Genomic DNA, 16297 nt, shown 5'->3' on the forward strand with positions numbered 1-16297 from the left:
GTCCCTGCTCGCACCCAGGCTATGAGGGTTTATCCTTCTTAATGCGCTGTAAGGCAGAAGATATAAGAGTCTTCCAGATCATCTCCATTTGCTTCTCTTATCACTCAACGAACCACAATTACTTCCTCACTGGACATCTGGGAGAAATATTCCATAAAACTCTCACTCATCTCCTGTGTCTTTAGAGATAAGCGTACCCGTCAAAGGAAGCTGCACTTTTCCCTTTCGTCTTTTTACTGTTTACACAGCTTTCGAAACTCTTGGAACTTTCCTTAACCTTACCTGCCAGGTGCATTTCATAGCTCTCTTTGCACACTTGATTTCCATCTTCAGAATATTCTTAATCTTCTCATCGGCATAGCGCAATTCTATTCTCTACTCCCACAAATCTCAGTAATTGTTTTTTTTTCTTGACAGCCTCAATATCTCTCATCTGCCAGCATTCACCAATCAGGAGCCAGCCTGCTGAGGGGGTAATGGTGGGGAGGCATTTTTTTATAATTTGAGGTCTGTGACCAGTAGTGTACTGCAGCAATCGACGCTAATACCTTTGCTAATTGTGGTTTATATGATTACTTTGGTGTAAATATGGGAGGTTATATGGGAGGTTTGATTGGTAAGTATGTGAATAACGTGCAAAATGATATGAAAGTTGGTGGTGTTCTGGCTCGCAAGCTTGGTTACCTAAGGTTGCAGAAATATATAGAACAAATGGAAACATGGACGGCTCATGGGGAGATGCAGTTTAATTCACACGTTCGTGATGATGCATTTTGTTAATTCATATGCAGTAAGTGACCAGGTATTATGGGATATTGCTGATGACAAAAGACTGGAGGTCTATATCCATAGCTTCCTAAAAGTAACAAAGCCAGGCTGAGGGTGGTAAAGATGACATACAGCATGCTTGCCTTTGCAGATCTAGGCAGCTTCCTATTTTGTATTGTGTGCAGTTCTGGTTGCCAAATGATAGGAAGGATGAAACCATACTGGATAGAATGCAGAGAAGATTCACATTAATGGTTGGATCAGACAAATTGATTTATGGGGAAAGTTAGGAAGAGGTGAGAGGTGGACCTGTTTTCCTCAGAGAGCAGAAGTGTAAAGGCTAACCTAGGTGAGCGGTATAAAGTGATCAGACTTCTGGTATTTAGTCTGGCTTTATGGTACATAGTCGGATCTTTCCCATTGTAGGATATCAATGAGAAGAAGGGAAGACAGAAGGTGAAAGGAAGTACAAGAAAATAGCTGGTATCACTATTATGCCAGAAGAGGTAATGAAATCAGATGCTATCAGCATATTTGCGACTGGCATTTCAATGGGCAAGATATAGAAGGATATAGACCTACTGCAGAAAATGGGATTAATATAGAGGAGAAAAATTTCCGTTTGAATGTATGCTCTAATTCTGTGTTTAAGACATCTATATATCTATGGAACCATAGGCCACAGATTAATTTCTATTGGTGTCAATAAACAAAAAAGAACTCTCAATAATTTAGAAAATCTGAATATAATGAAACACAGTCAGAATAGTCCGATGAAAGGCTTGCCATGTTTGACAAGCATTCCTGAGTTCTTTCATGGAAAGGGTCAATAGAGCACAGAGAAGAGCGAAAACAGAAGCTTTGAAAGAAATTATTTTTTCCCCATTTGGAAGGATGACTCATGAAGTACGTCTAGGTTCTGATTATGGAAATTGAATTATTGACAATATACAGCAGGGTTTCTCAACGGAGGTCCCGGTTAGCAATCGCCTCTGATCTGGGCCGACATTTATGTGCCGGGTGACACCTAATTAATTAGCTTGTTTATTTCGGCTTTTTTCTTAAAGACATGCTGGGTGCCACCCGGCTACCGCTGCATTCTCCGCGAATCGGTATCTGTCCGCGGCCCGGAGGTTGGGATCACTGGGGTGTCATCTCTTCGTCGATCAGGGCAAGCAGGTCATCTTCTTCTATGTCTGCCCGCCTCGATGTCAAAGGTCGAGGTTCGTTGTCTGCTGTGGCTGATGTGGAAGGCTTGAAAAACAACAGTATGCTTGACTGCTTAGCCTCACGCGTTTTTCTATCATACAGTTCTTTGTAAGCACTCAGACCATCCTGCAAATATGCCCTAAACCGACATACCCTTTCAAAATTAAAGTCGTACTTTATCACTGCAGCGAAAATCTCACACAGTTGCTTCACATTCAATTCCTGGACGACTTCACTTTTCGTCTGGTCGCTACTGCATTCAGTTTCGATTGTTATCCTTTCCTCTTCCAATTGCATCAGCTCTTTATTTATCAGTTCTTGGTCATGGGATGCCAAAACCTCTTCAACATCATCTTCGTCAAATTCCACAAGCAAAACTCACTTTGTCCTTACTTCATTCACCACGATTGAAACGCTTAATTATGTCTAGTTTTACACTAAGTGTAACACCCTTATGAGCTCTTTTAGGATTTTCCGATGCCTTAGAACTCATCTTGCAAACAGATGCTCAAAATAAATCGACATAAAGCACAAATGCTCACAGGCACATGTCTAAGCAATGCTGGCTAGAATGCAGTTCCGAATCCGGGGGAGAGCGGCTGCTCGGGGCGCGTGCTGCCTTTTATCATGCGCTGCCTTTTTTCGTAACAGTGAAAACACCTCCTGTTAACGAAAACAGGTAACTAATGTAGGTCTTTCATAACAGTGAGGTTTCGTAAAGCCAATGTTCGAAAAGTGGGGGACAGTATTCTGAAGGGACAGAGTGAACAGCCAGAAGTCTTGGCACATGTTGGTACCAATGACATGTGTAATAAAAGAGAGGAAGTCCAGAAAAGAGAATTCAGGAAGTTAGGCAGGAAGCTGAAAAGCAGAACCTCCGGGATATTTTTCTCAGGATTGCTGCCTGTGCCACGTGCTAGCAAGCACAAGAATAGCATGATCAGGCAATTTAATGTGTGGCTGAGACACTGGTTTAGGGGGCAGGGCTTCGGGTTCCTGGGGCCTCTTCTGGGGGAGGTATGACCCGTACAAAAATTACGGGTTACATTGAACCCAGAGGGGTTCTCTATCCTCACAGGCAGGTTTACTAGAGCTGTTAGGGAGGTTTTAAACTGACTTGGCAGAGGGATGGGAACCAGACAGAATCACCCGGTTGCCACCCACTTCAACTCCACTTCACATTCCCATTCAGATAAGTCCATACATGGCCTCCTCTACTGCCATGATGAGGCTAAACTCAGGTTGGAAGTGCAACACCTTATATACTGTCTGGGTAGTCACCAGCCCCTTGGTATGAACACTGAATTCTCCAACTTGCGGTAATTCCCTCCCCCTCCCCCTCCCTTCCCCCATCCACGTTTCGCTCTGCCCCTCCCCCAGCTGCCTATCACCTCCCTCATGGTTCCGCCTCCTTCTACTACCCATTGTGCTTTCCCCTATTCCTTCTTTACCTTTCCTGCCTATCCCCTCCCTGCTTTCCCTTCCCCACCCCTTTATTTTTCCCCTTACTGGTTTTTCACCTGATAGCTACCAGCCTTCTCCTTCCCACCCTCCCCCACCTTCTTTATAGGGCATCTGCCCTGTAGAGGGCAGTCCTGACAAAGGGTTCCGGCCTGAAACTTTGACTGATCGTTTCCACGGATGCTGCCCGACCTGCTGAGTTCCTCCAGTGTGTTGTGAGTGTTGTTTTTTTCTTCCCTCTCCCTATTCCTTCCCCCATCCAACCCCACCACCCCCATATACACCGACCCACCTCCCTCCCCTTCTCTCCATTTCCCTTCCCCCTCCCACACTATCACCTCCCCCAGTCCCCTTACTCTATTCCTCATTCCCCATCCATCCATTCATAGGCGGCCTGTGATGGGGTGCTGAATTACCCCTATGAACTGTGCTTTTGAAAAGAGAGAGAGTTATTTAACACCGACATCTTGTTTTGAAAGAGAGAGAGAGAGACAAAGAATAACTGTTGGACTGTCACTTTAAGGCACGAGAAAGAACTGGTTAACTTTTGGATTTCTGCTGAGTTGGAGACAGCAACGAGCAGCTCGTAAGTTGTTATGGTGACCGAGGGCGTTATTAAATGGACAATTGATGTTATGATTTTTGGCAGGTTGTTGATACTTCTTCAAGGTCTTTTGCCTGCTTGCATTTCTTACACAGAGAGAGGAAGGAGGAGTTATTTGAGTACCAGTTGATGCTCAGCACGGGAAGATGAAATAGGAGGTCAGATGATAAACCTCAGACACATGTTTGGACACTGAATGAGCATTGTTGTGCCTGCAGGAAAAATGGGTTTTGGAGGATCGATCAGGTGGATCGATCTGTCGCTCTTGCAGTGGAAAGAGGAAAAGTGTTGACTGATGGGGAGTTGTCCATGTGTCCATCCTCGCCTGGGGGATAGCTCCACCACAGAAAACTGGTCCCATTTGTTAAAGTCACACAGACATCCCACCCTGCAAAAACTCATTTCACGGAGGTAGCACCATCAATTTGCGGGAGACTCCTGGATCTTCCGGAAGAGGTAGGATGTCTGCAATAGAGTAGCTCCTTAGTAGCTAGCCAGCTAGTTTAAATGACGTTAGCTGTGCTAATGAACAAATGACACCTGTTAAACTCACCTCGACATGTCTTTTACAGTCTTAACCCACCGTGGGCAATAGAAGAGTCACTGTTGCAAACAGTGCAGCGAGCAACACTGTTATTATTTTTGACACCTATTAGGCAGGAGCACACTTTAGTGTAGTCTGGGGTGAGGTACGTTTTATATTTTCTTTTTTTGGAACACTCTGCCACTCTGACTTTTTTTGAAGCTCTCTCGTTCTTGCTCTTGCTCTCTCTCTCTCTATCGCGCGCGCGTGGTCTCTCGCTCGTCGTCGCTCTCACTCGCGCTCGCTTTCTCGCTCTTGCTCTCTCTCTCTCGCGCTTGCTTTCTCGCTCTCACTCTCTCTCGCACTCTCGCTCTCTCTCTCTCGCTCTCTCTCGTAGTCGCTCTCTCGCGCTTGCTTTCTTGCTCTTGCGCTCGCTCTCTCGCTCTCTCGCTCTCTCACGCTCGCTCTCAAAAAAAAATCAATTTCCGGGACATTGTATATAATTTCCGAGCATCAGGGAGCCACTATTAATTTGCGGGAGACTCCTGGAATTTCCGGGAGAGGTGAGATGTCTGGTCACAGTCGTTGACTTTTGAAGGATTTCGAAGGACAATGAGGAGATCGACGGCGTCAGCTCACCCGAAGACTCAGATCTCTCCCTCTCTCTCTCTCTCCATCACTACTCAATTCAATACCACGAACCGAACTGAACTGAAATTTACTCATCATCGTAAGAATGTATCTTTTTACCCCTAGACATAAAGAAGCTTGGTTTTTCATACATATATTTCCACACTTACTGATATACTTAGTTATATATATAATCATTGCTAACCTGTTTGATTTATCTACATTTATATTACTGTATTGCGTAGTTACTAATAAATATTATTAGTTTATAGCAATACTGGACTCCAAAGTGTTTTCCATCTCTGCTGGTTCTTTCTTCCCGTCACGGGGTTCGTGACAGGCCTTAGCTATGTTTCACCCGTTTCAACTGAAACGGGCCCCGCAAATATTTAATGCACAGCTCCCAGACGCCGCAATATTCTCCTGCTATTGCCAGCTGAACCACCAGTGGGCGCTCGCTGACTGACACCTGAGAAAATACATTAAAATATTTACTTCACTTGTAAATATTGCTCCTAGCAAATTATGCTACTTTTCAATGAGAGGAAAATGAAACGCTCCTGTCCTAGTGGTGCTGAAAAACGGAAACTATTAGACAACAAAACAAAACGTCTAAATAGTTTCCTAAAAGTGACATCTTTCTTTGGTCCAACATCTGTAAAAGGCCCGCCCAGTGCAGTTGCTGCTGCACCATCGTCACAACATGGGGCTGCAGTGCCAAGTGACAGTGTAACCGGTGCAGGAGGTGTTGATAATCACAGCAATGAAAATGAGAAGAACAATTCTAGTCAAACAGATGGTGATAATGATGACAAAACTTTGTTTGATGAACAAGCACCACAGCACGATGACAGTGCTACAACTGAGACAGGTGAGGAAGATGCCGCCACCAGCAGACCAGACAGAGAGAAAGCCCCACTAACATTCACAGAGACCGATCCGGCATGTTGGCCAACGCATATCACCAGCGACCAATGGATCGACATTGTTAGGAGAGGTCCTGTTCAGTTAGAGGACATTAACTTTCCACAGAGTCAATCACACTGTCATTTTACCAAGGACAGATATCTTATGAAGATGAAAAATGGAGAAACCCATTCGTAGGTCATGGTTAGTGTACTCAGAATCATCTGATTCAATCTTCTGTTTCTGGTGTATCCTACTTGGCAAGCAAAATCACAGTCTCACTTGCGGAGGTTTCAGAGTGTGGGAGCGACTCACGCTCACACTCCAGGATCATGAGAAGTCAAATCCGCACCGTGCCAACATGGATAGCTGGCGTGAGCTGGAAACGCGCTTAAGAATGCACGGTGCCATTGACAGCACGTACCAAGAAATGCAAATACTGGGAAAAAAAAACACTGGAATGATGTCATGAAACATAGAAACATAGAAAATAGGTGCAGGAGTCTGCACCGCCATTCATTATGATCATGGCTGATCATCCAACTCAGAACCCCGCCCCAGCCTTCCCTCCATACCCCCTGATCCCTGTAGCCACAAGGGCCATATCTAACTATATCATAACTATATATCATAACTAACAATGAAGAGGTTCATTGCCATAGCCTGTCACCTTGCAGAATGAAACCTTGCTTTCTGTGGCCGCAATTCCACCCTACATGAACCAAATAATGGGAACTTTCTAGGTCTGGCGGAGCTGCTTGCCGAGTTCGACCCAGTGATGAGCAAACATGACAGATGAGCAGAGAAAAAAGAGATTGCTGACCACTACATGGGGTAAACCATACAAAATGAGTTAATCACACTTATTGGAGACAAGACGCTGGAAGCGATAACAGAGAGAGTAAAACAATCACGTTAGTACTCGGTGATAATGGACTGCACCCCTGACGCTGCACACATAGAGCAGGTCTCTGTGACACTGCGCATTGTCACAGGCCAAGTCAATGTCGGAGCTACTGTTAGTGAGCACCATGTCCGTTTCCTACCAGCGCTCGACACAACAGGTGCAGGCCTAACTGATGTTTTCTTAACGCATATGGAGAAGTTAGCATTTAGATATCTCAAAATGCAGAAGGCAGGTGTATGATAATTGGGAAAATAGCGGGGTACAGAAGAGGGTGCTAGATATTAACAAATAAAAAAAACACTGTTCATGCCATGCAGCAGCCACAGCCTAAACCTAGTCATTGTCGAAGCTTCAAAATCAGCAGTGGGGTCTGTGAGCTTCTTTGGGGTGCTGCAACGTCCATACACACTATTCAGCTCATCGAGACAGAGATGGGAGCTCTTCAAGGAGAACGTGCCGCAGATGCCCCTCAAGGCAATATCTAACACGCGATGGGAGTACCGCGTAGAAAGTGTGAAAGTCCTGCGCTATCAGCTTCTCGATGTTGGCAATGCGCTCCTGTCACTGATTGAACATGCCACACAGAAAGGTGCCAGTGAAACCACATCTGGAGCCAAAGGCCAAGGACAGGAGATCATGTCATGGAAATTCCTGCTGGCTGTTATGATCTGGTGCAACGTTTTCAGTTGAAGCAAGCAGCTGAAGAAGGGAGTGGAAGAAATCGGGTAGAAAAAGTCATTTTTTTAAAACTGCTCGGGGAGAAGGGTCTGTACTGCGCAGGCGCGTGACGTAGCGCGCCAAGGTTGAAAAGCAGACCACCATATACAGCGGCCATCATGCGGTAATGCACCATTAAGCTGGATGCCAACCGCAGTAAAACAAGATACAGCGGCCATCATTGTAGCGGCCATTGTCGGAGTGGACTGAGTCAGAGTGGGACGGCTTTGGCTCAACAGGCTTCGGCGAGAACAGGCAGAGGCCACGGTAGGTTCCGGTAAGTTTTTTGTTTAGATTGTTTAGAGTAGAGAGAATGCCAGGCAGGATGTTGAAATGCTCCTCTTGCAGGATGTGGGAAGTCAGGGAGCCCTCCAATGTCCCTGACAATGACACCTGCAAGAAGTGCATCCAGCTGCAGCTCCTAACAAACCGCGTTAGGGAATTGGAGCAGGAGCTGGATGACCTGCGGATCATCCGGGAGAATGAGGAGATTATAGATAGTAGCTACAGGGAGGTAGTTACGCCAAAGGAGCAGAGGACAGGAAATTGGGTCACTGTCAGTCAAGGGAAGAGGAAAGGGCAGGCAGAACAGGGTTCCCCTGTGGCCATTCCCCTCAACAACAAGTATACCACATTGGATCTCTGGCACTGAGTCTGGCTCTGCAGTACAGAAGGGAGGGTGGAAAAAGAGGAAAGTGGTAGTGATAGGGGACTCGATAGTTAGAAGTACAGATAGGAGGTTCTGTGGTCGTGACAGAGAATCCAGGATGGTTTGTTGCCTCCCGTGTGCTAGGGTCAAGGATGTCTCTGATCGATTGCATGTCATTCTGAAGTGGGAGGGTGATCAGCCCAATGTCGTGGTGCACATCGGTACTAATGACATAGCAAGGAAGAGTGAGGAGGTCCTGGAGAGTGAGCATAGAGAGCTTGGTAGGAAGTTGAAAAGCAGGACTTTGAGGGTGGTAATCTCAGGATTGCTACCTGTGCTGCGTGTCAGTGAGGGTAGGAATAGGATGCTCTGGAGGATGAACAAGTGGCTGAGGAACTGGTGTAGGGGGCAGGGTTTCAGATTTCAGGATAATTGGGACCTCTTCTGGGGCAGGTGGGACCTGTACAAGAGAGGCAGGTTACACTTGAACTACAGGGGGACCAATATCCTTTCAGGGAGGTTTGTTAGTGCTGTTGGGGAGGATTTAAATTAAATTTGTAGGGGGATGGGAACCAGAGTGCTAGAGCTGACAGTGTGGCTGGGATGAAAATAAATGATGTTAAAAGTTCAAGCAAATCTGCTAATAGAAAGGTTGTGAGTGGTGGTAAAAATCTTCTGAGGTGTATATATTTCAATGCTAGAAATATTGCGGGGAAGGCGGATGAGTTGAGGGCGTGGATTGACATGTGGAATTATGACGTTATAGCAATTAGTGAAACTTGGCTACAGGAGGGGCAGGACTGGCAGCTTAATATTCCAGGGTTCCGATGTTTCAGATGTGATCGAGGCAGAGGAATGATAGGGGGGGGAGTAGCATTGCTTGTTGGAGAAAATATTACAGCAGTGCTCAGGCAGGACAGATTAGAGGGCTTGTCTACTGAGTCCTTATGGGTGGAGCTGAGAAACAGGAAAGGTATGGCCACATTACTGGGATTGTATTACAGACCACCCAATAGTCAATGAGAATTAGAAGAACAAATCTGCATACAGATTAGCAGGCAAATTTGCCATATAATTATTGGGACTCCCATACTGTTAGGTGTCTAGATGGTTTAGAGTTTGTAAAACGTGTTCAGGAAAGTCTTCTAAATCAATATATAGAGGGACCAACTAGAGGGTATGCAATATTGGATCTCCTGTTAGGAAACGAGTTAGGACAAGTGACAGAAGTCTGTAGGGGAGCACTTTGGTTCCAGTGATCATAACACCATTAGTTTCAATTTGATCATGGACAAGGATAGATCTGGTCCTAGGGTTGAGGTTCTTAACTGGAAGAAGGCCAAATTTGAAGAAATGAGAAAGGATCTAAAAAGCGTGGATTGGGACAGGTTGTTCTCTGGCAAAGATGTAATAGGTAGGTGGGAAGCCTTCAAAGGAGAAATTTTGAGAGTGCAGAATTTGTATGTTCCTGTCAGGGTTAAAGGCAAAGTGAATAGGAATAAGGAACCTTGGTTCTCAAGGGATATTGCAACTCTGATAAAGAAGAAGAGGGAGTTGTATGACATGTATAGGAAGCAGGGAGTAAATAAGGTGCTTGAGGAGTATAAGAAGTGCAAGAAAATACTTAAGAAAGAAACAGGAGGGCTAAAAGAAGGCATGAGGTTGCCTTGGCCATCAAAGTGAAGGATAATCCAAAGAGCTTTTACAGGTATGTTAAGAGCAAAAGGATTGTAAGGGATAAAATTGGTCCTCTTGAAGATCAGAGTGGTCGGCTATGTGTGGAACCAAAGGAAATGGGGGAGATCTTAAATAATTTTTTGCATCTGTATTTACTAAGGAAACTGGCATGAAGTCTATGGAATTAAGGGAAACAAGTAGTGAGATCATGGAAACTGTACAGATTGAAAAGGAGGAGGTCCTTGCTGTCTTGAGGAAAATTAAAGTAGATAAATCCCCGGGACCTGACAGGGTGTTCCCTCGGACCTTGAAGGAGACTAGTGTTGAAATTGCAGGGGCCCTGGCAGAAATATTTAAAATGTCGCTGTCTACAGGTGAGGTGCCGGAGGATTGGAGAGTGGCTCATGTAGTTCCGTTGTTTAAAAAAGGATTGAAAAGTAATCCGGGAAATTATAGGCCGGTGAGTTTAACGTCAGTAGTAGGTAAGTTATTGGAGGGAGTACTAAGAGACAGAATCTACAAGCATTTGGATAGACAGGGACTTATTAGAGAGAGTCAACATGGCTTTGTGTGTGGTAGGTCATGTTTGACCAATCTTTTGGAGTTTTTCGAGGAGGTTACCAGGAAAGTGGATGAAGGGAAGGCAGTGGATATTGTCTACATGGACTTCAGTAAGGCCTTTGACAAGGTCCTGCATGGGAGGTTAGTTAGGAAAATTCAGTCGCTAGGTATACATGGAGAGGTGGTAAATTGGATTAAACATTGGCTCAATGGAAGAAGCCAAAGAGTGGTAGCAGAGAATTGCTTCTCTGAGTGGAGGCCTGTGACTAGTGGTGTGCCACAGGGATCAGTGCTGGGTCCATTGTTATTTGTCATCTATATCAATGATCTGGATGATAATGTGGTAAATTGGATCAGCAAATTTGCTGATGATACAAAGATTGGAGGTGTAGTAGACAGAGAGGAGGGTTTTCAGAGCCTGCAGAGGGACTTGGACCAGTTGGAAAAATGGCAGATGGAGTTTAATACAGACAAGTGTGAGGTATTGCACATTGGAAGGACAAACCAAGGTAGAACATACAGGGTTAATGGTAAGGCACTGAGGAGCGCAGTGGAACAGAGGGATCTAGGAATACAGATTCAAAATTCCATAAAAGTGGCGTCACAGGTAGATAGGGTCGTAAAGAGAGCTTTTGGTACATTGGCCTTTATTAATCAAAGTATTGAGTATAAGAGCTGGAATGTTATGATGAGGTTGTATAAGGCATTGGTGAGGCCAAATCTGGAGTATTGTGTTCCATTTTGGTCACCAAATTACAGAAAGGATATAAATAAGGTTGAAAGAGTGCAGAGAAGGTTTACAAGGATGCTGCCGGGACTTGAGAATCTCAGTTACAGAGAAAGGTTGAGTAGGTTAGGACTTTATTCCCTGGAGCTTAGAAGAATGAGGGGAGATTTGATAGAGGTATATAAAATTATGATGGGTATAGATAGAGTGAATGCAAGCAGGCTTTTTTTCCACTGAGGCAAGGGGAGAAAAAAAACAGAGGACATTTCGAAGAAGGAGTCTGAGAGTCTGAGTGGAAGTGCCGAGAAAGACATTTTTGAAATTTTCGTTATTTTTTTTTCTCCAACGGCGTTCTGAGAGGCGGGACTGCGCAGGCGTGTGACGTCGGGCAGTGCAGCGCGGCAGATTTAAAAGGAACAGAGCCTCATAGAGCGGGCAGCGTAGTTTGCAGGCTGCGGAGTGAGCCGGGAGCAGAGTGAAGACTTAAGGGCTTCGGCTCAACGGGCTTAGGCGGAAACAGGCGAGGAAGGTTTGGCATTCATTTTCTGTTGTTATTTGAGGAGAGGGGCAGTATGAGTGTGAGGGCAGTTTGCTGTTCTCGGTGTCGGATGTGGGAGGCCCTAGAGTCTCCAAGCCTCCCGGACGTCTAAATCTGCGCCAAGTGCATCGAGATGCAGCTCCTAAGGGACCGCGTTACGGAACTGGAGCTGCAGCTCGATGACCTTCGTCTGGTCAGGGAGAGTGAGGAGGTGATAGAGAGGAGTTGCAGGCAGGTGGTCACGCCGGGGCCACGGGAAGCAGACAAGTGGGTCACGGTTAGGAGGGGGAAGGGGAAAGGTCAGGTAATAGGGAGTACCCCGGTGGCTGTGCCCCTTAACAACAGGTACTCCTGTTTGAGTACTGTTGGGGGGGAACGGCTTACCCGGGGGAAGCGACAGTGGCCGTGCCTCGGGCACAGAGTCCGGCCCTGTAGCTCAGAAGGGTAGGGCAAGGAAGAGGAGGGCAGTTGTGATAGGGGACTCGATAGTAAGGGGGTCAGATAGGCGATTCTGTGGACGCAGTCCAGAGACCCGGATGGTAGTTTGCCTCCCTGGTGCCAGGGTCCGGGATATTTCTGATCATGTCCAAGATATCCTGAAGTGGGAGGGTGAGGAGCCAGAGGTCGTGGTACATATAGGTACCAATGACATAGGTAGGAAAAGGGATGAGGTCCTGAAAGGAGAATATAGGGAGCTAGGAAGGGAGTTGAGAAAAAGGACCGCAAAGGTAGTAATCTCGGGATTACTGCCTGTGCCACGCGACAGTGAGATTAGGAATGCGATGAGAAGGAGGATAAATGCGTGGCTGAGGGATTGGAGCAGGGGGCAGGGATTCAAGTTTTTGGATCATTGGGACCTCTTTTGGCACAAGCGTGACCTGTACAAAAAGGACGGGTTGCACTTGAATCCTAGGGGGACCAATATCCTGGCAGGGAGATTAGCGGGGGCTACTGAGGTGACTTTAAACTAGAATGGTTGGGGGGTGGGAATCAAATTAAAGAGGCTAGGCGTGAGGAGGTTAGTTCACCACACGGGGATGGGAACCAGTGCAGAGAGACAGAGGGGTGTAAAGTGAGGGTAGAAGCAAAAAGTACTATGGAGAAAAGTAAAGGTGGCAGGCCGACAAATCCAGGGCAAGCATTAAAAAGGGCCACTTGTCAGCATAATTGTATAAGGGCTAAGAGAGTTGTAAAAGAGCGCCTGAAGGCTTTGTGTGTCAATGCAAGGAGCATTCGTAATAAGGTGGATGAATTGAAAGTGCAGATTGTTATTAATGATTATGATATAGATGGGATCACAGAGACATGGCTCCAGGGTGACCAGGGATGGGAGCTCAACGTTCAGGGATATTCAATATTCAGGAGGGATAGACATGAAGGAAGGGGAGGTGGGGTGGCGTTGCTGGTTAAAGAAGAGATTAACGCAATAGAAAGGAAGGACATAAGCTGGGAAGATGTGGAATCGATGTGGGTAGAGCTGCGTAACACTAAGGGGCAGAAGACGCTGGTGGGAGTTGTGTACAGGCCACCTAACAGTAGTAGTGAGGTCGGAGATGGTATTAAACGGGAAATTAGAAATGTGTGCAATAAAGGAACAGCAGTTATAATGGGTGACTTCAATCTACATGTTGATTGGGTGAACCAAATTGGTAAAGGTGCTGAGGAAGAGGATTTCTTGGAATGTATGCAGGATGATTTTTTGAACCAACATATTGAAGAACCAACTAGAGAGCAGGCTATTCTGGACTGGGTTTTGAGCAATGAGGAAGGGTTAATTAGCAATCTTGTCATCAGAGGCCCCTTGGGTAAGAGTGACCATAATATGGTGGAATTCTTCGTTAAGATGGAGAGTGACATAGTTAATTCAGAAACAAAGGTTCTGAACTTAAAGAGGGGTAACTTTGAAGGTATGAGACGTGAATTAGCTAAGACAGACTGGCAAATGACACTTAAAGAATTGACGGTGGATATGCAATGGCAAGCATTTAAAGGTTGCATGGATGAACTACAACAATTGTTCATCCGAATTTGGCAAAAGAATAAATCAAGGAAGGTAGTGCACCCGTGGCTGACAAGAGAAATCAGGGATAGTATCAATTCCAAAGAAGAAGGAAACAAATTAGCCAGAGAAAGTGGCTCACATGAGGACTGGGAGAAATTCAGAGTTCAGCAGAGGAGGACAAAGGGCTTAATTAGGAAGGGGGAAAAAGATTATGAGAGAAAACTGGCAGGGAACATAAAAACGGACTGTAAAAGCTTTTATAGATCTGTAAAAAGGAAAAGACTGGTAAAGACAAATGTAGGTCCCCTGCAGACAGAAACAGGTGAATTGATTATGGGGAGCAAGGACATGGCAGACCAATTGAATAATTACTTTGGTTCTGTCTTCACTAAGGAGGACATAAATAATCTTCCAGAAATAGTAGGGGACAGAGGGTCCAGTGAGATGGAGGAACTGAGCGAAATACATGTTAATAGGGAAGTGGTGTTAGGTAAATTGAAGGGATTGAAGGCAGATAAATCCCCAGGGCCAGATGGTCTGCATCCCAGGGTGCTTAAGGAAGTAGCCCAAGAAATAGTGGATGCATTAGTGATAATTTTTCAAAACTCGTTAGATTCTGGACTAGTTCCTGAGTATTGGAGGGTGGCTAATGTAACTCCACTTTTTAAAAAAGTAGGGAGAGAGAAACCGGGGAATTATAGACCGGTTAGCCTAACGTCGGTGGTGGGGAAACTGCTGGAGTCAGTTATCAAGGATGTGATAACAGCACATTTGGAAAGCGGTGAAATGATCAGACGAAGTCAGCATGGATTTGTGAAAGGAAAATCATGTCTGACGAATCTCATAGAATTTTTTGAGGATGTAACGAATAGAGTGGATAGGGGAGAAACAGTGGATGTGGTATATTTGGATTTTCAGAAGGCTTTTGACAAGGTCCCACACAGGAGATTAGTGTGCAAACTTAAAGCACACGGTATTGGGGGTAAGGTATTGGTGTGGGTGGAGATTTGTTTAGCAGACAGGAAGCAAAGAGTGCGAATAAACGGGACCTTTTCAGAATGGCAGGCGGTGACTAGTGGGGTACCGCAAGGCTCAGTGCTGGGACCCCAGTTGTTTACAATATATATTAATGACTTGGATGAGGGAATTAAATGCAGCATCTCCAAGTTTGCGGATGACACAAAGCTGGGTGGCAGTGTTAGCTGTGAGGAGGATGCTAAGAGGATGCAGGGTGACTTGGATAGGTTGGGTGAGTGGGCAAATTCATGGCAGATGCAACTTAATGTGGATAAATGTGAAGTTATCCACTTTGGTGGCAAAAATAGGAAAACAGATTATTATCTGAATGGTGGCCGATTAGGAAAAGGGGAGGTGCAACGAGACCTGGGTGTCATTATACACCAGTCATTGAAAGTGGGCATGCAGGTACAGCAGGCAGTGAAAAAGGCGAATGGTATGCTGGCATTTATAGCGAGAGGATTCGAGTACAGGAGCAGGGAGGTACTACTGCAGTTGCACAAGGCCTTGGTGAGACCACACCTGGAGTATTGTGTGCAGTTTTGGTCCCCTAATCTGAGGAAAGACATCCTTGCCATAGAGGGAGTACAAAGAAGGTTCACCAGATTGATTCCTGGGATGGCAGGACTTTCATATGAAGAAAGACTGGATGAACTGGGCTTGTACTCGTTGGAATATAGAAGATTGAGGGGGGATCTGATTGAAACGTATAAAATCCTAAAGGGATTGGACAGGCTAGATGCAGGAAGATTGTTCCCGATGTTGGGGAAGTCCAGAATGAAGGGTCACAGTTTGAGGATAGAGGGGAAGCCTTTTAGGACCGAGATTAGGAAAAACTTCTTCACACAGAGAGTGGTGAATCTGTGGAATTCTCTGCCACAGGAAACAGTTGAGGCCAGTTCATTGGCTATATTTACGAGAAGGTTAGATATGGCCCTTGTGGCTATGGGGATCAGGGGTTATGGAGGGAAAGCTGGGGCGGGGTTCTGAGTTGGATGATCAGCCATGATCATAATAAATGGCGGTGCAGGCTCGAAGGGCCGAATGGCCTACTCCTGCACCTATTTTCTATGTTCCTATGTTTCTATGACATGGGTTAAGGGTGAGGAGGGGAAAGTTTAAAGGGAACATTAGGAGGGGCTTCTTCACACAGAGAGTGGTGGGAGTATGGAATGAGCTGCCAGCCGAGGTGGTAAATGCGGGTTCTCTTTTAACATTTAAGAATAAATTGGACAGATACATGGATGGGAGGTGTATGGAGGGATATGGTCCGTGTGCAGGTCAGTGGGACTAGGCAGAAAATGGTTCGGCACAGCCAAGAAGGTCCAAAAGGCCTGTTTCTGTGCTGTAGTTTCTATGGTTTCTATGAGGTGAATCATGTCAGCAAGCTGCTCCAGAGCC

The sequence above is a fragment of the Mobula birostris genome, chromosome 8 (assembly GCF_030028105.1).
Source record: "Mobula birostris isolate sMobBir1 chromosome 8, sMobBir1.hap1, whole genome shotgun sequence".
Classification (NCBI taxonomy): Eukaryota; Metazoa; Chordata; class Chondrichthyes; order Myliobatiformes; family Myliobatidae; genus Mobula; species Mobula birostris.